This window comes from Periplaneta americana, chromosome 10, assembly GCF_040183065.1.
Source record: "Periplaneta americana isolate PAMFEO1 chromosome 10, P.americana_PAMFEO1_priV1, whole genome shotgun sequence".
Classification (NCBI taxonomy): Eukaryota; Metazoa; Arthropoda; class Insecta; order Blattodea; family Blattidae; genus Periplaneta; species Periplaneta americana.
This window is the reverse complement of record NC_091126.1, coordinates 44408620-44432495: the sequence shown is the minus strand read 5'-3', so window position 1 is coordinate 44432495 and position 23876 is coordinate 44408620. Positions and strand designations below refer to the sequence as shown.

Sequence of the window (23876 nt, the reverse complement as noted above, 5' to 3'; positions counted from 1 at the left end):
GATACAGCGTCGTAAAATAACCCAATAATAATAATAATAATAATAATAATAATAATAATAATAATAATAATTCTCTCAATTCTGTGTACTGTTTGTTACTGTAGTTAAATATGTAACTACATCGTATATTTTTCCTAACTGTCATTTTAACTTCCATTTGGGTCATTTTCAATTAGATAAACTAGACAGTCGACACCTGTGGAGTAACGGTTAGCGCGCCTGGCCGCGAAATCAGTTGGCCCGGGTTCGAATCCCGGACGGAGCAAGTTACCTGGTTGAGGTTTTTTCCGGGGTTTTCCCTCAACCCAATACGAGCAAATGCTGGGTAAATTTCGGTGCTGGACCCCGGACTCATTTCACCGGCATTATCACCTTCATTTCTTTCAGACGCTAAATAACCTAGGTGTTGATACAGCGTCGTAAAATAACTCAATAAAAAATATACTAGACAGAAACGCAGTGGGAGTTGTGTCACATCGATCAGCATATTGTGCTGTCTTCAGATGCGACAAAACAGATCGTTATATTATCAACAATGAAGATACATGCGCGGACGAGATTCTAACTGTCAACGTAGACAACCTATAACGTTAGAGATTTGCTTTGCCCCCCTAGTATTAAACAAACGTTTATTGGCGCTTGCGTATTTGGTTTCGTTACATTACAGTATTTAAGACGTGGTCCGATCGTACCCAGTCGTAGTTTCCGCACGGCTAACACAACTTCCCTCCCCCCAGAGCCCAACTCTCCTTCCTTCCCATTTACCGATTTCATGGGACTCGACACGGGCCAGCCTCCATCTGAGCAGAGTCAGTCAGCAATGAGCATCCGGCGCGTGAGGGGCTCGTTCCGCGATCCGGCGTCTGGACGGCGCTACGGGAACGTCGACTCCAGTCCCCGCTTTCCGCGGCACTCCAAATGGATCTTCGAGGACGAAGAATGGCGCCTCCTTTATGGTTCGTACTCAACTTCTTTGTCCTAATTTAGATACAGAAACTCTCACAAAATCAACACATTCTAATTAATTAATATGCGAAGTAAACATGTTTTGATTATTAAAATTAAGTAATAATATTATTGAAACTGAAAAATTTAATTGCAACTTAATAACATAAAATTTACTTTGTCACACGTTAAAAGTGTTAAAATTGTTAAAAAAGGTATTTACCTTCGACAGACGTCTGTCGAAGGTAAATAACTTTTTTAACAATTTTAACACTTTTAACGTATGACAAGGTAAATTTTATGTTTTTAACAAAGTGTTAACGAGAACTTTAATCAATGCAACTTAATGCTTTGTATCTCATGTCCAGAAAATATTTTGTTATGTATTATTATTATTGTTATTATTATTATTTTGTAAAAACTGAATTACTTTAAATAATAAGCTCTGATTGAATTGTTACTTTCAACGGGAAGCACATGATCTTGGTCATTCATAATATATCGATGGCTCAGAACGAGACTGTTACAACTCAAAAAATTCACTTTTTGAGTTATTACCATCATTTGAACACTTAAATTGAGAACTATGCTATGTGAAAGTTTTAAAACTCTAAAAATTTCCTAGTGGGACATAAATGCACATTGTTGTGCCATGATTCTCTGATTTGCCATATACAATGGAAAACTTTAAATGGCTCTACTGAAAAATCTCTATTTTTGAGATGTAACAGTCTCATTCTGAGCCATCGATATTTTCAACAATCTAAACGAATTTCTGTTACAATTTGAACATGATTTGGCGGTTAATTATTAAGTAACTATATTTTCAAAACGGAAAATTGCGAATTTAATGTATCGATTTTAAATTATGTATATAATTATACTATATTGAATCTTCCATTTCGCTACGCACTACACACAGGACTGACGTGTAATTTCTATTGGGTTATTTAATAATGAAATGAAACAGATGATATCAATTTACAAATATACATGTCTGGGAAAATACATTGTATTTCTGCAATACTGCGTTGCCAGGCTGAAGTACAAATTAATCGCACTTTTTAGAAAGGAACTAAGTCAAAATTTGTCATTTTTATTTCTTCTGATGAAGTAATTAATATTTCCAAGACGCAAAGATAAACAAAGGAAGGAACTTAAACAAACCTTTCCCTGTATCTCTAACATCGAGTTAATGTTTATATTACGGCACTGGTACACTGGTATTTATTCATGAAAGTAAGTTCTTTTGCTCTCCTGAAAAATAGAACATTTCGACTTGGTTCCTTTCTAAAAAGTGCGATTCAAATGTATTTACATGCTTGGCTTATAATTGAGTCATATGTATCAGAAACGGAAAAAAAGAAAGATTGCCGGCGCCAATTTCACACCAAAAATAAGGGGCGAAATTTCCTGTGAAAGTGGAGATAGAGAGGTGCGGGAATCTGTGACAGGTTAGATTTTTTACTTGGTTATTTAACGACGCTGTATCAATTACTAGTTTATTTAGCGTCGATGGAATTGGTAACATCGAAATGGTATTTGGCGAGATGTGACCGAGAATTCCCCATAGATTACCTGACATTTCCTTTTCGGTTGGGGAAACCCTCGGAAAAAACCCAACCAGGTAATCAACCCAAACGGGAATCGAACCCACGCCAAAGCAAATTCCAGATCGACAGGCAAGCGCCTCAGCCGACTGAGCTACGCCGGTGGCTAGGTTATGTTAGATTAGGCTTTTCGTATGCTTTGCGTATACAAATCTGTGACAGGTTGTATATGTAAATCTGTGACAGTATAGGTTAGTTTAGACTTTTGGCATGCCTTACATATAGGAATCAGCGACAGGTAGGTTCATTTGATTTAGACTTTCGGTATGCCTTGCAGATACTCACAATTTTCTAAGAATATTCGCCCTTTTGCCATCCACCTTCTCTTGGTAAAGCTATTGAAAATATTTACAAAATAGGCCTACATAAGCTAGTTTTCGTAAGGTCGGGGATCAGTGATAGATTAGATTTGGATTGTTTAGGCTGCTATAATGCCTTGCGTATACGCCTTTAGGTAGATAAGTACCCGAATTTACCCTGAATAGTCCACAACTTTGGAGTAGCGGCTAGCACGTCTGGCCGCGAAATCAGGTAGCCCGGGTTCGAATCCCGGTCGAGACAAGTTACCCGGTTGAGGTTTTCCCGGGGTTTTCCCTCAACCCGATATGAGCAAATGCTGGGTAAATATCGGTGCTGGACCCGGGACTCATTTCGCCGGCATTATCACCTTCACTTCATTCAGACGCTAAATAACCTGAGATGTTGATAAAGCGTTGTTAAATAACCTACTAAAAATGAGAAAATCATTGGTAAAATACATAAGAAACAGTCCACAACGGTTAGCGCGTCTGGCCACGAAACCAGGTGGCCCGGGTTCGATTCCCGGTCGAGGCGAGTTACCTGGTTGAGGTTTTTTCCGGGGTTTTCCCTCAACCTGATATCAGCAAATGCTGGGTAACTTTCGGTGTTGGACCCCGGACTCATTTCACCGCCATTATCACATTCATCTCATTCAGACGCTAAATAACCGAAGATGTTGACAAAGCGTCGTAAAATAACCTACTACAATAAAATACATAAGAAACAGAGGTATTTGGGGCGGATTGGGTAAATGTCTAGCTTTCGCAGTCATCAGATAGTGTCTCTAGAATAGTGTACTATAATTTGAGGTTATTTTCAATGATTTAATTACGCTCTTTTGTCCCGTGTATTGTGAGTAGTGGGATCGAAGATTCACTATTTGTTTCTTTACTACGAAGAAAGATTTTGTTAGAGTTTCTGATTACGCCGCTGTAATTCTGCAATGCTTGGGAAAAGTGGCATAAGTCAGTTTCACAAACATTTCTTTTTAATTTATTGACAACTTACGGAACATCTGCTCGCTTGGGAAAAGAGACATAAGTATTTCTCCCATTACAATAATTCATACAGAAGAAAATCAAACCGTCATAAACCAGTGTGTAGACAGTTTTTCTTCCTTCTCCTGTAAAATTAACATTTTTGACTTTTGCCACTTTTCTCGAGCACTACAGAATTAGTGTTCTTGCTTTTATTGATATTGAAGTACGTGATTATGTGTAATTGTCTTTTATTTTAAATCTTGAACTCTCCTACAATATAAAAGAGAATTATTAAGGTTCTTAATATTACTAATCAAACACCAAGTTTCGGGTTAAAACAAGTAGCAAATAAACAAATGTAACTTCATTATTTTTTCTTTGTTTAGTTCACGTGGCATGTATACTCGTATGTGTACGTGTTACGTCTAAGAACGCTGTATTCTTGAAATCTAATAGGCCTACTGCAAATGTCGATTTAATAAAACTAGAATTGAGCGGCATTCTGCAAAAAGAAACCGCTTCTCATAAAACAATTAATCAAGCGTGTAACATTGTTTCTTTATTTTTTTTATTTCAACCAATTTTTATTTTCAAAATTTGAAAAATTTTTGTGGTAGTATTTAATAAAAATATCAGAGTGATTTTTTTTTTAAATTAAATGACTTCTGTTTAAATTCCAGCATTGCGTGGGTTGATTTCTTTCTGTACAATGACTCCCGACTTTGTCTAGCTACTCTTCGATGCCAGATCGTACTGTATGTGTGCAATTAATTATCGTATTGCCAAAACATTTCCATTTAGCTTGTAATCCTGAAATTTACTACAAAACATATTGCAATGTTCTTTAGTTACAGAATTGAATTTCATGTTTTATCATATGAACGCGGAATCAGTTTAGTTAAATGATAAAAGTAAAATAATTAGGTTTGATTATTCACTGTACCAATTACATTACGTAGAGTACCACAGAAGGCTGAAAAGTAACCATGAGAATATTTTTTGTGTTCATATATAATACAATTATAAGGTTAAAAGGTTAAAAAGAAATAACTGGAGCTGAAAATTAACCAAATAATCCTAATTAACTTGGCCAAGACTAGGAATGTTATTTTTATAGGAAGAATAATTTTAATTGCAGCAGTCCACACGAAGACAGAATAAAGTATATGACTGACGGTAGTTCATATTTCTTCCATTACGTAATAATATACGGCATATGTTGTTGATCCGAAAGAATACATATCTTGAATGCAGTGGGAATCTGAGCCCATATTAGTTTGCCTAGGTTTACATAAGTTGATATTTAAATTCCCTCGAAAGGACAGGTTGTTTTTCCCCTTCTTATGTTTAAGCGTCTTTCTTGGGCCATGCTGATGATGGTACCAAAGGCCCGCTATTTACGAATTTGCAGTGTTCGTTGGAAAATCTTCATATGAGTTTAGGATGTCATGTCTATAAACAGTTACGAAATTGAGTAATTCACTTACGTGAGTGACTGGGTAAATGAATGAATGAATGAATGAATGAATGAATGAATGCATAAATGAGTGAATGGGTAAATGGGTAAATGAGTGGGTGAATGGGTAAATGAATGAATAAATGGATAAATGAGTGAGTGAATGGGTAAATGGGTAAATGAGTGGGTGAATGGGTAAATGAATGAATAAATGGATAAATGAGTGAGTGACTGGGTAAATGGGAAAATGAGTGGGTGAATGGGTAAATGAATGAATAAATGGATAAATGAATGAGTGAATGGGTAAATGAGTGGGTGACTGGGTAAATGAATGAATAAATGGATAAATGAGTGAGTGAATGGGTAAATGGGTAAATGATTGAATAAATGGATAAATGAATGAGTGAATGGGTAAATGAGTGGGTGACTGGGTAAATGAATGAATAAATGGATAAATGAGTGAGTGAATGGGTAAATGGTTAAATGAGTGGGTGAATGGGTAAATGAATTAATAAATGAGTGAGTGAATGGGTAAATGAGTGGGTGACTGGGTAAATGAGTGGGTGACTGGGTAAATGAATAAGTGAGTGAGTGAATGGGTAAATGGGTAAATGAGTGGGTGAATGGGTAAATGAGTGAATAAATGGATAAATGAGTGAGTGAATGGGTAAATGAGTGGGTGACTGGGTAAATGAATGAATAAATGGATAAATGAGTGGGTGAATGGGTAAATGAGTGGGTGACTGGGAAAATGAATAAATGGATAAATGAGTGAGTGAATGGGTAAATGGGTAAATGAGTGGGTGAATGGGTAAATGAATGAATAAATGGATAAATGAGTGAGTGAATGGGTAAATGAGTGAATAAATGGATAAATGAGTGAGTGAATGGGTAAATGAGTGGGTGATTGGATAAATGAATACATGGATAAATGAGTGAATGGGTAAATGGGTAAATGAGTAGGTGAATGGGTAAATGAATGAATAAATGGATAAATGAGTGAGTGAATGGGTAAATGGGTAAATGAGTGGGTGAATGGGTAAATGGGTAAATGAGTGGGTGAATGGGTAAATGAATGAATAAATGGGTAAATGAGTGAGGGAATGGGTAAATAAGCGAGAGAATGGGTAAATGAGTGAATGGGTAAATGAGTGAGTGAATGGGTAAATGAGTGGGTGAATGGGTAAGTGAATGAATAAATGAGTAAATGGGTAAATGAATGATTAAATGGATAAATGAGTGAGTGAATGGGTAAATGAGTGGGTGAATGGGTAAATAAACGAATAAATGGATAAATGAGTGAGTGAATGGGTAAATGAGTGAATGGGTAAATGAGTGAGTGAATGGGTAAATGAGTGGGTGAATTGATAAATGAATGAATAAATGGATAAATGTGTGAGTGAATGGGTAAATGAGTGGGTGAATGGGTAAATGAATGAATAAATGGATAAATGAGTGAGTGAATGGGTAAATGAATGGGTGAATGAGTAAATGAATGGGTTAATGGGTAAATGAATGAATAAATGGATAAATGAGTGAATGGGTAAATGAGTAAATCAGTGAGTGAATGGGTAAATGAGTGAATGGGTAAATGAGTGGGTGAATGGATAAATGAATGAATAAATGGATAAATGAGTGAGTGGGTGAATGGATAAATGAATGAATAAATGGATAAATGAGTGAGTGAATGGGTAAATGAATAAATGAGTGAGTGAATGGGTAAATGGGTGAGTGATTGAGTAACTGAGGGGATGAATGGGTGGGTAAATGGTTGGGTGAATGGGTAAATGGGTGCGTGATTTGGTAAATGAGTGGGTGAATGGGTAAATGATTGAATGAATGAGTGGGTGAATGGGTAAATGAGTGAGTGAATGGGTAAATGAGTGAGTGAATGGGTAAATGAGTGAGTGAATGGGTAAATGAGTGAGTGAATGGGTAAATGAGTGAGTGAATGGGTAAATGAGTGAGTGAATGGGTAAATGGGTGAGTGAGTCGGTAAATGGGTGAGTGAATGGGTAAATGAGTGGGTGAATGTGTAAATGAGTGGGTGAATGTGTAAATGAGTGGGTGATTGGGTAAATGAGTGGATGAATGAATGGGTGAATGGGTAAATGGGTGGGTGAGTGGGTAAATGAGTGGCTGACTGGGTAAATGAGTGAGTGAATGGGTAAGTGAGTAGGTGAATGGGTAAATGAGTGAGTGAATGGGTAAGTGATAAATGGATAAAGGAATGATTGAATTTGTAAATTAATGAGTGAATAGGTAAATGAGTGAATATGTAAGTGGTTGAGTGAATTTGTAAGTGGTTGAGTGAATTTGTAAATGAGTGAATGGGTAAATGAGTAGGTGAGTGGGTAAATGAGTGAGTGAATGGGTAAATAAGTGAGTGAATGTGTGAATGGGTAAATGAGTGGGTGAGTGGGTAAATGAGTGAATGGGTAAGTGAGTAGGTGAAAGGATAAAATAGTGAGTGAATTTGTAATTGGTTGAGTGAATTTGTAAATGAGTTAACGGGTAAATGAGTAGGTGAATGGGTAAATGAGTGAATGAGTAAATGAGTAGGTGTAAGGGTAAATGAATGAGTGGGTAAATGAACGAGTGAATGGTTAAATTAGCGAGTGAATATGTAAATAAGTACGTGAATGCGAAAATGAGTTGGAGAGTAAATGTATGATTGAGGGTTAAACGAGTGAGTTACTAGGAAATAGTGAGGAAATGAGTGGGTGAGTAAATGAGTGAATGTTGGAATGAATGAGTGAATGGTGATCAATGGATGAATGAATGTGTGAATTAATGTGTCAATGAATGAATTTGTGAGTGAGTGAATGAATTTGTGAATGGGTGAACAGATGAGTGAATGATAAATGAGTGAGTGAATGAGTAAATGAGTGAGAAAATGATTGAATAAATGAGTGAACGAGTGAGCTAGTGAATGAGCGAGCGAGTAATGGAGTGAACAGGTATGTAAGCGAAGCATTAAGCGGGTGTGTGGGTATGTGTGTATGTGTGAAGAAGTAAATGGGTGTATTAGCGGGAGGGGGAAAAAAGGTGTGTGAACGAAGGTATAAGGGAGCTCGTGAGCGATTTGGTGAAGGAATGTCTGAGTGGGTGGATAAACAAGTGTGTGAGAGGGTGGGTGAACCTGTGTGTGAGTGAATGAGTAAATGGATAATTGAGCGAGTAAGTGAGCTAATGAGGGAGTGAGTCACTGGGAGAGCATATGTTGTTTGTTGTATAGTCAACTGTCCGAAAACAGCTCTGAATCCCACAAATTATACCAATATAGCACCACTTTTGAGGCAACTAGTCTAAGTACCTCAACAAAGACGATAACATATTACAAGAAACACGACAAACACTACGATAAGTATTACAATAAATACCACGACATGGACCACGATAAGGATTATGACAAGGATCAGAACCACGAAAAGGATTATTAGAAAGACAAGGACAACTATAAGAACCAGACAAAGATATAAACGACTTTTATAAGGACCACGAAAGGGACGAAGATATGAACGACAATGACCACAATAAGGATTACGACATGAATCACGGTAAGGAAAACTATAAGTATCACAATATGGACCACGACAAGAAGCACCATAAGGACTACGACAGAGACCACGGTAAGCATCACGATATGAAACACGACAAGCTTCAAAATAAGAATCTCAATAATGGACCTCAATATGAACCACGATAATGTTCACGACAATGACGACGATAATGATCACAACATGGACCACGACAAGGATCATGACAAGACCAGGATAAGGATCACGGCATGAACCGCGACAAGCACCATGACAAGGATCACGATAAGGACCCCAACATGGGCCACGATAATGATCACAGATATGGACCACTATTAACACCACGACAAAGATCACGATAAGGATCACGACATGGACAACGACAAACAAAACAAGGCTCACGGTACGAACCAAGACATGGACAACGATAAGTACTTCGAAATTTACGAATATAAGGATCATGACAAAGACAAGAAATATCACTATAAAGATCATGACAAGTACAACAATTGAAACGATGAAGACCATTACAATGGCAAAAAGCATTATGATAAGGACCGTAGAGAAAACAAAAAGGACCGCTCTAACGGCTGCGATAAAGACACAAATCACGGTAAGGATCACGACATGGAGAATGATAAGTACCACGATAAGGACCACGAAAGGACTATGATAAGAACCAAGAAAACCATGGAAGAACCACGAAAGGATCGCGATAAGGACTGCGTCAAAGGTGACAAGGACAAAGCAAAGTCGAGGACCACGATAAGGATGACATATGAGCCACGAAAAGCACTTTGATGGGGATCACTATAAGGACCACGACATTGATCACAAGGACGAGTATGAAAGAGATCACAAGGACCACGATTGCGATAAGAACTAGGAGAATGACGAGGACCACAACAATGACGAGGACAACGATAAGAACAAAGATAAGGACTAAGATGAGGATCATGACATAGGCCACGACGAGCACCACGAGAATGATCATGAAATGGACAACGACATTGGGCCACGATAAAGATCACAGGATTGCGATAAGAACTATGAGACTGACAAGGACCACTATAAGACCACGGTAATAACAAAGACAGGGACCACAATAAAGATCCCAACATGGACCACGGCAAGCACCACTAGAATGATTACGATACAGACCACAATATGGGCCACAATAAGGATCACGACAAGAACCATGATAGGGACTAAGACCGCGATAAGGACAATGACAAAGACAAATACCTAATAAGGACCATGACAAAAGCAGCACAAGGAAGACGATAAGGACAAGGACCACGATAAAGACAACAAAGATCGCAAGGGACATGTCAAAGACAACAAGGACCACGACAAAAACAATAATGATCACGTGAACAACTACTTTGTGAATCTAATAGTGTATTTCGTATGTGGCTCATAATATTAAACCCATAGTGTAATAATGTAATATGTAGCTAGTCGGCGATGTCACCCTACCCCATTATCTGCTGGTCTAGTTGCCCCATAAGTGGTGCCTTCTTGGTATTACTTATGAGGTTCAGACCTGTCTTCGGACAGTTAACTAAACAACAAACAACAATTGTTTTCAAGAAAAATTTTCATTTCTCTTGTAATGACAGCTAGAAAGTTCTTATCGTAATTCCGCTGTTGAACTTGGACTGTAACGCAATCGAATGCATAGCAGCACGAGACGTCAACATTTAACGAAAAATAATCCGGGAAAAAATAAACGTGTTACATGCTCATGTTTGCATAATTATTTAATAACAGATGAGGTTATATTTTTGGAATCATGCATAATATGAATATTACGTAAATAATACAATAATAACAGAATAGCTCACTTTATTCAAGACCTAAATTCTTGATATAAATTAACAATATTCTTCAAACTATTCACAACTGTACACAGCTTCACAGAATGATAGTATGCGTTGTTTGTGAACTGCGTATCATCTGTAGCGAGCGGGAGCAAAGCTAGGCGCGGATGACGTCTATAGTCCTCGCTGTACTCAATTGGACTCTACTGGTTTGGTACGAATAAGGAATAAGTAGGAATAAGTATGAATTCGTAAGTGCAGAATAAACGCATGTCTGTTAAAATGTGCCTATTTCAATAAAAATTCGCTCTGTTGTTTTCAGTCTATTAAGACGCCATATAAACTGCGATATTATTGGTAGAATTAGGTACGTGTATAGCACAGTCTACTATATACAGTCACGAAGCTTGAGTTTAGAGGGTGCTAGAAACAATAGACTGTGACGGTACTATTTTGCATTGCCTGTAATGAGGCGATATTAGCGATCCTAGTGGTGAGCAACTATCTAATGTTTGCATATTTACTACGTATTGAGCTTCGCGACTGTATATACTAGACTGTGGTGTATAGCGAAAGAGTATCTTGGCGAGACGACACTGAAGACTCGTCATGAAATAGGTAACATTCATCTTACTGTTGTGGAGAGCCTTGAAAAATCACAAGGTAATCACCACAACAGGGACTCGAGTCAGGAGACTAGGTTTCTTACCCCTGGGCTACTCCAGTGGGAGTCTAGGATCGTGCTGGCAATACGAGTAAAAGGCTACGTATTTTTGTAAGTGAAGAACTTTGGTATCACCGTGTGCAGTTGAGGAAGAAACTTCTAAACCACGTTGCCATAAATCAGTGAGATACATAAAAAGTAGCTGTAACCTATCCACTCCACATCCAATGACGTTTCTTCGAAAGAATTTAGACAACTTCAGTAATTTTAACAGTTGATCATTCATACGATTTCTGCGAATAGACAGAATGCAGTAGTCCGAGCAGTTTATAGCCGGTCATCAAATGTAACGTGAATATTAAGAATTTTCTGGCCACGAACCGCAGTCAGTTCTGAAGAACGGATGAACGTTTCCTACTAACGTGACTAGAGTAGAATTGGCCGTTTGTACAGCTTTCAAATATGCACCGAAAGTTTATTCTGCGCCTTTATTTGAGCTAACTGAGAATGAAATGGATAGCCCTCGCAAATTACTTGTTAGCTGCTCTAGAATTTCATAGTGTTTATCTGGGTTCTTTTTTACCCCAAGAATATTTGTAATTAGGATATTTTATAGCTTACTGCATTTTATATACAGTACAAGTCCACACCTGTGGAGTAACGGTCAGCGCGTCTGGCCACGAAACCAGGTGGCCCGGGTTCGATTCCCGGTCGGGGCAAGTTACCTGGTTGAGGGAAAACCCTCAACCCAATACGAGTAAATGCTGGGTACCTTTCGGTGCTGGACCCCGGACTCATTTCACCGGCATTATCACCTTCATTCAGACGCTAAATAACCTAGATGTTGATACAGCGTCGTAAAATAACCCAATAAAATAAATATACAGTACAAGCAAATCGAAAGTTTTTATACCTATAGTTATTCACCATGTTTAAACAATTAAACATTAAAATTATGTTTGATTTAACGACGCTCGCAACTTCCGAGGTTATATCAGCGTCGCCGGTGTGCCGGAATTTTGTCCCGCAGGAGTTTTTACATGCGAGTAAATCTACTGACATGAGCCTGTCGCATTTAAGCAAACTTAAATGTCATCGACCTGAGCCGGGATCGAACCCGCAACCTCGGGCATAGAAGCTAGCACTATACCAGTTACGCTATGAGGGGCGACAGCTACATATATAAAAACAGAAGATGTAATTACATAAAATCCTGGCTCTACTGATAAATCTGGTAGTGACAATCTTTTGCGTAAATAGTCAGATGTCAGAATTGGTATGGACTCGTAAATGTTACGAGCAAAGAATTTGGCAGTATACATGGTGGAAGTGAAATAACCTTGTAGATTGAAAGGGACGATAGAGTACACGTAAATGAAGGGAAAACGTATATTACCTTTTGTTATTAAATGCACGGTTAATAAGAAAATTAAGTTTGAAGGTTCAGCAGTCAGGCAACATCGTCGCTAATACACTCTACTCGCGATACAGAAGTTATCGAATTCGGTGAGTCCATGTACTGTACGTAAGCTGCTGTCTGCCGAGACGTTGCCACTTGCTCACTTCGTGAAATGGCTTGAATTTAGGGGTTTTAAAAATTAAATTTACACGAAAACCGTTCACGCTATTGAAATACGCCAGAGGGATAAATTATTCTTTATTAGATTTCCTATCGATATGGACAAAAGTCCACACCTGTGGAGTAACTGTCAGCGCGTCTGGCCGCGAAACCAGGTGGCCCGGGTTCGAATCCCGGTCGGGGAAAGTTACCTGGTTGAGGTTTTTTCCGGGGTTTTCCCTCATCCCAATACGAGCAAATGCTGGGTAACTTTCGGTGCTGGACCCCGGACTCATTTCACCGGCATTATCACCTTCATATCATTCAGACGCTAAATAACCTAGATGTTGATACAGCGTCGTAAAATAACCCAATAAAATGAAATAAAAAAAATATGAACAAAATTCACGATCCTACTCCCAGTAGTTGCCGAGTAAGAGGTTGTTAAACATTTTTGGAATAAGCATTTTTTTCTGAAAAAACTATTAACTTTCCACCAATATGCTATTAGGCCTATAGTTTTTTGTTACATACAATATGAGCTATTCGCTCTGGAAATCTGCAAGGCTATTTCACTTCCACCCTGTACAGTATGGGCGTCCTTTCATTCCTGCAGATAATGTGCTACATTGAGTACCATCCGGAGTTGCGCTCAGGCGCGAGTTCGATTCACTCTTGGGCTGATTACCTGCTTGGTTTTTTCCGAGGTTTTCCCCAACCGTAAGACAAATGTGAGGTAATCTATGGCGAATCCTCGGCCTCCTCTCGCCAAATATCATCTCGCTATTACCAATTCCAGCGACTCTAAATAACCTCGTAGTTGATATAGCGTCGTTAAATATCAAATTAAAAAAATACAGTGGACATAAAAAATGTTAGGCTTTTCTAATAGGACAGTAATAAAGAGCAGAGTTACATAATAATTACCATTTTAATTAACGGTACAGTATAGTAAACTCTGCGTAAGTTAAGTCAGCTATTGTGTAGTGATCATTGTGGCAACGTCGCTTCTCTCGCTACCAACATTACACAAAGCTATCGGGTGCAAGGTTACAACGGCCTGGGTATAGGTGGGATCGTCAAACGTCCAACGCTACTATCCTAGGTACTGTATGAAGTTAGTTCATATAATAATGGGCTGTATGTTTTGTCGCAAATTCCTGCTGGAAAAAGGAAAAACCACGCTTCTTCGTAAACTCAACAGAAAACGTACGCAAAATAGTTCCCACTAACTTCTCGATATTAATAGTTTGTTTAAATGCTTCCACTTTTAGGGAAGGGGTTCTTTCACACGCCTCAAATCTACAAGGACCAATCAGTTTTACTTCCCTCCCGAAAGAAGCCATGCTTAACATTTTCCACCCTTTAATGTCCATCGCATCGCCATCGGCCTTTCCAGGTAGACATTTCCACGAGGTATCCGTGAGAATCGTTGCATTTGACACAGTGACAACTGAGTCATCGGGCATAGCACAATGATGCTGATTATTATGCGTATATTGTGCTTGGCTTGGCTACTAATTGAGGCGTCTGGACGTGTTTATTCATCTAACAAGTTCTACTGTGTCGTCAGATAGGTGACATCAAATTAAATCTTACTCTCCTCACGCTACGTGCTCCATCGCGCGACAAATCCAACCGATAAACAAAGCAGATCAGTGTGTGTCGTTCCTGCAAAATAAACTGTATTAGGATACTGTTGAACTATGGTAATATGAAAAATTTTCTACTCCCCTCGACATTTCGTGTAACGTCTCAGTCGAACACATATGCATCCAGAACACTCGTTCAAGTCGGAGACAACTCGCGAAGCTATAGACTGCCGATGCCAGACTTTTTAATTATCCATAACCCGACTAATTGTGTACATTCTTGTATTTTTGTATTTTGGTTGGATATCGATCGCTCTTGTATGAATTTATCCCTGAACTTTTAATCTTGTCAATAATTATTCTTTTATATTTTTGGCGGAATCTTTAATTTTTAGTTGCCCTCGCGTCCCACTACTTCTAATTTTTAATTGTCAACTACAATTGTACATTTTTATGTCTGTATTTTTTCTAATCTTGCTTTTCCTTTTCCCTGAAGTTCTAATGGCTTTAATTATCGTTTACGCCAGTAGTGTCAGAGTTGTAAGCTCCAAAACCGGTTGTGGAGCTAGAGAGTGCAGTCAGAGCGTGAACTTGCTTATGTCTGTGGAAACACCGGAGCACACAACGAGTCATAGTGGAGCGCTCCGCTCCGTTTAGTCTCTGTCTGACAACGCTGGTTTAAGCCAAGGTACTGGACACGTTGGAAATGGTTTGGACGAAGTAACTTCTCCCGCAAGGTCTTATGAACTGTCCAATTTGACACTCCAACACCTCGTGCATTATCTCGTGTGCTTGCACTCAGATCCTCGTCCACTATTCGCAAAATACGTAGCTTCTTCTGCCTCCAAAACTTAATTCGATTGCTGTGGTCCCCGGTTTCCTAGCTGTTGAGCTACGCTTTCTGTAGGCCTATCTTGTACCCTCTGAGCTACCGCGATAACAGATCTCGGGTTCGGACAAATCTGTTATGAAATTGAATCCTATACAGACGTTGTGCTTTTCGGGAACTCAAATACTGATCGGGCTGTGTGGCATGAGATGTAGTTCCTATATTGCCAACATTAGCTTGAGTTTAACATCGTTTCAATAGCCTCTCGAAAGTGTTAATTGATTTGGAGGTCTTTCTAGGTTATTTGTCTATAGTCTCGAGTGTTGCTAACAGGTGCTTTTGACGCTGAGCATGCACCATGCTTAATTCTTCGACTTGACAAACATTCTAGCCAGTTAATATTTTTGTCCACTTTTGTATATTACGTGTGAGGACTAGGGCCAATAGCAACATTCTTTCGTAAACGTTTTCGTAAAATTCAGGGCTATATTTTTTCATATGGTTGGGAGTACTGCAGCTTGTATACTAGCAACTTTCTTTCGTGAATTTATACGTAAGATATAATGTACAGTATGTAAAAGAATATTTCCTTCCTTGCTTGTGAGTACACTTCTCCGCCGATTTAGTGGAATGCGTTTGACTCTAAAAAAGACAGCAAAATACAGTAGCACAGCGTGGTCTGTTGTAACGAGAATCCAGGCCCACACATACCGATAAGCCATCATGTCACAAACACGTTCATGTCTGAGTATTTCTGATAAAGTAAATATTATTCAACGCCTTCAAAAGGACGAAAATATGAAGGATATTGCTGGAGAGTTCAATGTATTTTTTATTTATTTATCTATGTATTTTTTTTAATTATTTGTTTATTGTATTTTATAGATGGATATATTGTAGGAAATAAAATTAATTTTTATTACCTTTGTATCAGATTCACTTTTATAAGTCAATTAACAACTCCTAAATTCCCATTCCCGTATGATCGATTTCTTACTGTCCATATTATTCCTTGACATTCATGCTCTACCTAAACACAATGCTTGCCGATTGCAGGGGACTTGCTCCACGTATTATATCTTAGAAGGTAAACATTGGCCTTCTCCTATATCGACGGAGCAGTGTAATGCGGCCCAAACTAAATGTATCTTGTAAACTGGTACTTCATATATAGACTGATGATTTTTATTCTTGGATATCTCTTACCGGAAAAACTCCAGTTTTCAGTGAGGAATATACTGTAGCTAAAAGTTATTTTCATTGTTATAAGTGTAAAAGACTGAGCAGCAGGAATGAGATATAAATGAATGAATAAATAAATGAACGAACTAATTAATCAATCGGATTTATATTTGCTTAAACAGGACTGTTCGTATTGGTTCACAATGAATTCAATTTTGGACAAGCAGAAACTTGGAACCAAGTATGTTACGTTCAAAGCAGATAAAACAGAAATGTATTAGCACTTACAAGTTTTGTGTTTCTAAATTATTTTCAAATTCAAAAGGCCATAGATGGGTTCCTAAAATGAGAAGCGTCGTTTCAAAACGTGTTTTCTTCATTCTTAAAAATTTGAATTTGTAGAATTTTTTTCTAAATTCTACTAACGCAGAATTGAAATAAACGATAAAGTAACAAAACTAGTTTTCTCCCATCTTAATATTATGATAGAAAGGAGGCGTTCTTTGAGATATTTAAAACAAAAATTTAAATAAAATTTTGCTCGTTTTTGCTTCCTTTTCGAGCTAAAAATTGTTTTATGTGAAACATTTCATAGTGTGTTTTGGGAAAGCCATTGATTTAATTTCCAATATGCTCAGTCAGTTTAAGAGAGCAATGTATTATGATAGTAAATGATTGAAAGAATTTTAGTTTTGTCCTTTAAAAGTGCAGACATTTTATCCGAACAAATGTTTCGTTCTGAAAAGGAATTTTAAAATGTTACATTTGTTTGGATACTACTGTAAGATGAGAAAAACTCTTTTGAATCGATGCACTTTAAATACTGTAGAAGAAAGCATTATTCTTAGAAAGGTTAAGCACTCGCTGAAAGTGTAAGGGGAAAAAGGATAGATCTGGACTGACACTGGAGTGGGATGAGATGTTAACTGCACGCGGAATTTCATTTATAGCCTCACTTCTTGTGCTCTGTATACTGCTGACAGTCAACATTCTGTAAACAAAGTTTTGACTCTCACCTTCTAATAAGAACCTCCGCACTTCGAGACTGACTCGCGATGTTGACCGATCGTGACTGTGTCTATTAAGTTAAAATTCTGCATCCATATGTACTTCAAGAGATTTGATTGTTCTGTCTTCTTTGCTGTCAGTACACGAAGAACGAATTGGGTTTAGAATGTTGAACTGTTCCCCAAAGAAAGGATGGGCCGACTCTTTGTGTTGGAAAGCAGCATTCCACGATCTATTCGCGAAAATCAGGAAGAAATCATCGAAAAAACAGAAGATTACAGTAGATTAATTAAACGGTGACTACCGACTCCCTCCATCGGTAATTTTTCTTCCCGTTTCCCTCCGAGGCAGTAATTGTAAAGATACCGATTTCCTCCGCGCTAAAAAGGAGAGCTGCTGGAATTAAATACTCCTATTCCCTCCCGTAAAGTCTGGTAGGATGGGTGGGTGTCATGGTCTGTTTTCGGTTACATATCGTTGTGAACATGAATGCTCTGTCAGCGGTGGCGAAAATGTAATCGTGCGCCGAGCCACTGTGTAACCTGCAACGTGCATAGCACCTATGGAGGGAGGCGGACACCCGAAGGGGAAGTGAAGCAACTGTCTGACTTATTAACGGATTTTCATTTTCCTTACGTCAAGCACTTAAATATAATTTTATACAGTACAAAGCTACAAACTAATGTTTAGTACGTGTAACGAAGAAAGAAATGAACAATAAATGAACAATATCACAACCTAAAATTAACTGTCTTCAGAATGTCTCTGCGACAAAGTTTCAAAATCAGGAATTATATCACTTACTGCCAGTCATAGTTGATCACGAAGGTATTTGTCTGTCAGTCGTGATCTAAATTTGGTTTTTACTATTTTAATTGTTGAAAATAATTTTTCACAAACGTAAGTTGTAGCGAACATGGCTTCAGCAGAGCAAGCGAAAGAACGAAGCTTCGGATATTTATTTTTTGGCAAAGATTTGAAATTTCAACATTTGTCAAGTCCTTACATCTAGCTTTCATTTGACATCATGCTATATTCATGTCATGTCCTTAGCATAACGTATCGGCTTTTATAATATTCACAATACTATAAGCTATATTTCTTCATGAAGATGTTTTCAATTGAAAAAAAATCTTTTGTGTGTATTATGTTGTGTGTGTGAACTGAATACGCGTTCTTTAAAAAGAAGAACTAAACATAAATGGAGTATTGTGCAATGATTTCTTTTGAGCAGTGATCAGGGCAAAACGGTCACGGCAAAACATTTCTTCGAAATAGGTTTTAGGAGCCACATAAACCTCCTTCATGTCACAAAATGAAAGCAGCTATTTGGCCCATGAAACTGAAAACACTTTTCGTTCCATTGTGTACGTGCTGTTGTTTGCATTCAATTATTCCTTCCGACTTGGGAACTGTTTCTCTTATTGCCGTTTAATTCTGTAACTGGGATCGACATTTAGATTTACACACAGACTCAAGCTCTGAAAACATTTTCGATATCAATAGACCATCCGCTGTATCATGAAAGAAAAGTTTCTTTTATTTTTCAGGCGATCGGAAATATTGTTAAGCACTTTTGTTTATTAATCTGGCCATGAAGATTTGAACTGACATCCCGAAGACAAGTGTAGGCTAGTCTTGTTTATGTTGACTACCTTAATCCTATTTACTTTCTAAGAAGTCAAAGAATCATCCCACGGTGTTTTTATCTGTCTACAGCAAAATAATCGAATCAATAGTACGGATAAGAATATAAGGGAATATTTTCTTTCTACCCACATCGCCTACACAAGGAATTATGCCTACACAAGGTAATGCCACAAGAAGTTTTGATTTCACCCATAAATTTAAGACTCCTCTCAGTAGTTTCGAAAAGGAAGACGGCTTGCTGTCCTCTATATGTAACCATGGGTAAAATACGTATTTATCAAGATATAGATGATTCATCATAAATTAGGGATCACACGGAAAATTAGTCACACATTAGATATTCCTGATTACACGATTAGTCATACATTACAGTCGTCAACATACAGTTTGTCACATAGGTCTATTACGTTTCTGTCATAACAAAATTAGTCGGATATTAAGTTTAATTAGGAATATTGTTAAAATACCATACATAATATACATATTAAGAATTCGTCACCCCGCAATGTCTCATTCTGTAGGCTATTGTGTGTTCGTCATTGGCCAATTCATGACACTACTATATCTATATTATAAATACATGATTGCAACTAATTATCCTAATCTTTACACAACTAATATATTGTGATTATGTTGAAAGCGTCTATCAGCTAACGTATTATTTGCATACATTCAACAATTTGTAGTTTTACAATTTCTAGTTTGAGAGTTCAATCGTTTTTCGTCGAATATTCTACACGACGGCCCAGGAATTTGATTTACAGAAACAGAATACGGTAGAGAGGAATTTGTTCACAACTGTTTTTAATTATAAGTAATAAACACCGACTATTATAAGTGAGGGTTACGTAAGAACAGTTCCTAAACATTAAATATTGCCGTCTTGTCATTGTTGCCATCTGTTACCAGATATCATCCTATGAAGTGAAATCACGATCCTACGTACTGAATGACTTATTTACTTACCGTAGGCTACTTTATGTTGGAAGGTTATTCTAAATAATTCAATAACTAGTAACATATTTCGTAGGCGAACTATACTAGAAAGGGATTAATATGGTAGGTATTTTCTCTGGCAATATGAAATTCATTGGTTTGGCTAAATAATTGATTGAAGATACCTAACCTAAAAATGTATTTTATTTGACCGTATGAAGTAATTAGTACTAACTCCGAAAGCGAATATCACCATGAAAACTTACTCCTAATAATTTTGCTATTTTAGTTATAATTTCTGTCTCTGCGAGCATAATTCCTTCATTATCTTCTTTCGGTTAAATCTGAAAAAAAAAAAAAAAAAAGAATAAGACAAAACGCCAGTATGGGAAGTTATCCCCACTCTAGCAGAACGCTTTACATTTTCATGATAGAGTCGCTGCCATGCGTTTTCCTCTTTTTGGAATTATTGTAAAAAAATAAAAATCTAAACACAAAAGAATTTCATTAAAATGTGAAATGGTATTTCTATCGATTACCCACCTGCATTATCACACATAAGTATGTTGCATTTATTTACATTTACCTGACTATAGTCTTGAATTGTAACCACAACGAAAGACGAAAAGTAACTATCATGTGTTAATGTTAATACTGATACTAATTAATTATTAATATGTTGAAATTTAACTAGCTTCCAGTAACCGGCTCAGAAATCTAGTACAATTTTAATTCCAAAGAACTCCAGTACCGACAAAGTCTGTCTCAGGTGCCAACATAACAGCTACAAAATCACTACCATTTTTAGTATTTGTCAGTATCGAAATTCGAAACGAAGCTGGCAAAAGACAATTCAGCTTGCAAACTAGAAAATCACCACAATCTACTGGCATATATAGTAATGAGAGAGGGGGAAAATGGTTAGGTTTCATCCTTAGGGTGTGAAGTAAGCTGACACGGACTATACAATTAGAATGGCTCAATATGGAATACAGAAGAGAAGAGAATATTGAAATAAGAGCAAAGTTTCATTCTCTCATTTCTTTGGCTTCGTTTCGGAAGATGATATTGAATCTGCATTTGGTAAACAGGAGGAAATCGTGGACGTGACAGTGTTTTATTCCTTTCCCAATTACCACATCCTAAATTTCTGAACTTGAAACTCTGATCTCCAGAGTCACGTTTAGGTACTAAAATCACATGAAGTTGTAGTGGGCTTGAAAATTAATTGGTGCAATAACGCACTCTGTTACAAGTTTATAAATATGACGTAAGGCAGTAATATGACGTCTATGTAAGTGCATCTGCAGAATGTCTGTACCACAATCGTGACTTCATAGCATTTCAACACACAACTTGGCAACCTGCATATACCCGAGAATAATCGTAATTGCTTTCAGAAGGTGTGAAAACCGATTGCATCCTATTTTGAGCAACGAGTCGTAATTCGTGTTCCGTTTCAGTCGGCCTGTACACTAGGGCGTATCGAAAAAGAATCCGAAATTCATAAAAATAGGAAATTAAAAAAGTAAGGATGTACAAAAGTTGTCTTGTAGTCTCGACTATAACCAGAAAAAAAAACTATCTCCGATTACATTTTTTCTCGGAGCCGGAGGAGGTCTAAATATTATCGTATAGGCCTACGTAAGGTAAATTTTTTATTTATATTTTTATTTTCATAATTCTTCGGTGCTTGGTCAATGGAGCTCAAGTCACTTTTTTTCTACAATTTTTAGTTTCCCAAATGCTTCACAAAAAACTTAAGTTTCCATTTGCTGTTTGGTATTACAGACTTGTATCTGGATGGAATGCAAGTCTTAATACAGTAAAATGACCATTTTGTCTTAAGTCTTATTTTCTAACATATTGCTAATATTAACGCTTTATGTCTACACAGTGATACTCAGCTATAATCTCTCTCTTCTGTAAACTCTCACCGTGTAAACGTGGCATTAGATAGCTCTCCTGATACTTCATAACTTCTCTTGTATAAAATAGACTTGAGGCAAGTCGACTACATTAGATTCTATTCAAAATATATTTTAGAAATTAAACTAATCCTTAGTTGCATAAAATATTGAGAGCATCAGCTTTTATATTATTCATAATACTATAAGCTGTATTTATTCTCGAAGGTGGTTTGAATAGAGAAATTATTTCTAAAGACTTGAGTGTATTTTTAACGCTAAGAGACGAACAGGACACGCGTTCTTTAAAAAGACGGGTTAACCGAAAATGGAGTATTTTATAATCATTCTTTTAATAGTGATGAGGGGAAAATGATCACGAAAAGTAAATTCTTCGAAATAGATTTTAGAAACATAAAAAGCGTCCTTCGTGGCTTAAAATCTAAGAAGCGGCTGGTTTGCCCATGAAGCTAAAGTTAATTTGAGTTGTATTATGCGCGTGTTATTGTATTGGATTGAGTTATTACTTGTGGCTTGGAAACTCTCTTATTGACGTTTAATTTTGTAACTCCCACACAGGCTCAAATTCTGAAAACATTTATTATATGAATAGCACATCCGCTGTATGACAAAAAGAATCATATCTGACAACGCAATATGTTTCTTTTATCTCTCGGGGCGATCGGAAATATTATAAAGGACTTCACTTAGTAATTTGGCCGTTGCCAGGCAAATATGAAGATATGAACAGACAATCCGAGGACAAGTATTTTCTTACGTAACCTGGCTGCTTTATTCCTATTTACATTCAAAGAAGCCAAAGAATAATCCCTTGGTGAATTTATCCGTCTTCATATATGAGAAATATTTTCTTTCTACCCACATCGTCTACAAAAGAGAATTATCTTAGTTATGCCACGAGATATTTGAATTGTAACAAAAAATTTATGACTTTCTTTCAGTAGTACGTTCCAACAAGGAATAAGAGTTGCTCTGCTGTGTACCTGAACCATGCTTAAATACGTATTTTAGCGTATTCCTCAATATAACTCGTAATGGCAATGTAAATTGGCATCAGATAGGTAATTGCTACAACTGACAAGGAAAATGTACACATTTGCCGGGCTTAAAGCAAACTAGAGTCCGGAAAAGTCCAACGCTCCACCGGTCCAAAATTAACTTCGTGGATAGACAAGAATGCCTGCGACTTAGGGTAAAAGTGCCTAATTCCGTGATACCAGTAATCCCGTGATAAATTTTCAATTGACTGCCATGGAGTTGTGATCTCTGACTTTTAAGTTTTTGAAATACTGAACAGATGCCAGGAGATGTCTTCTTTTAAATTCTATTGACTACCCGCCTTTTGAATAGAAGCAGTCGACCACAGTCTACTATATACAGTCACGAAGCTTGGTGTGATTTTTTGCATTTCTCGCGATAGTTGCTAGCCGCTTGGAGCGCTGTGAGTACTAGGAACAATAGACTGTGTCACTGCCATCGTGATCTAATACAGGCCGTAAGGCAGACCATGCGAATCGCTTAACCCGATCACGAAGGGCGGCGTCTCAACCATATAAATTAATTGGAATGCATAAAGAGTAACATATATTTCTCTAAAATGTAGTGTAATTGCATTAATAAAATTTAAAACAATGATTTGGAGACACTTCAGACATAATTCCTTGCGAGTTAAGGTGTAATATTATTTTTGGTGTGAAAATTACGTTGTTCGTATGTGTAATACCTGCCTTTATTTCAATTAAATATTGCGAAATTCTTGTACATTCATTTATGCACGATTCAATAATTTTCAGTTGCACCGCACGAATATTTAGATATGTTGAAATTATAGGTTATGTTTACTTTACCAGTTGCCCATTTCTGTTTAATTTTAGTG

General features: G+C 37.3%; 1 protein-coding gene across 1 annotated transcript in view; it reads left to right on the top strand.

Moving 5' to 3' along the window:
* The first annotated feature begins 827 nt into the window (after positions 1–827).
* The window catches only part of LOC138707725 (solute carrier family 4 member 11-like), a 412766-nt gene continuing 389717 nt past the window's right edge, over positions 828–23876 (top strand). Inside the window, exon 1 of the mRNA XM_069837591.1 lies at positions 828–956. The gene's annotated coding sequence lies outside the window, so the exon portion shown is untranslated. The remainder of the gene's footprint in view (positions 957–23876) is intronic.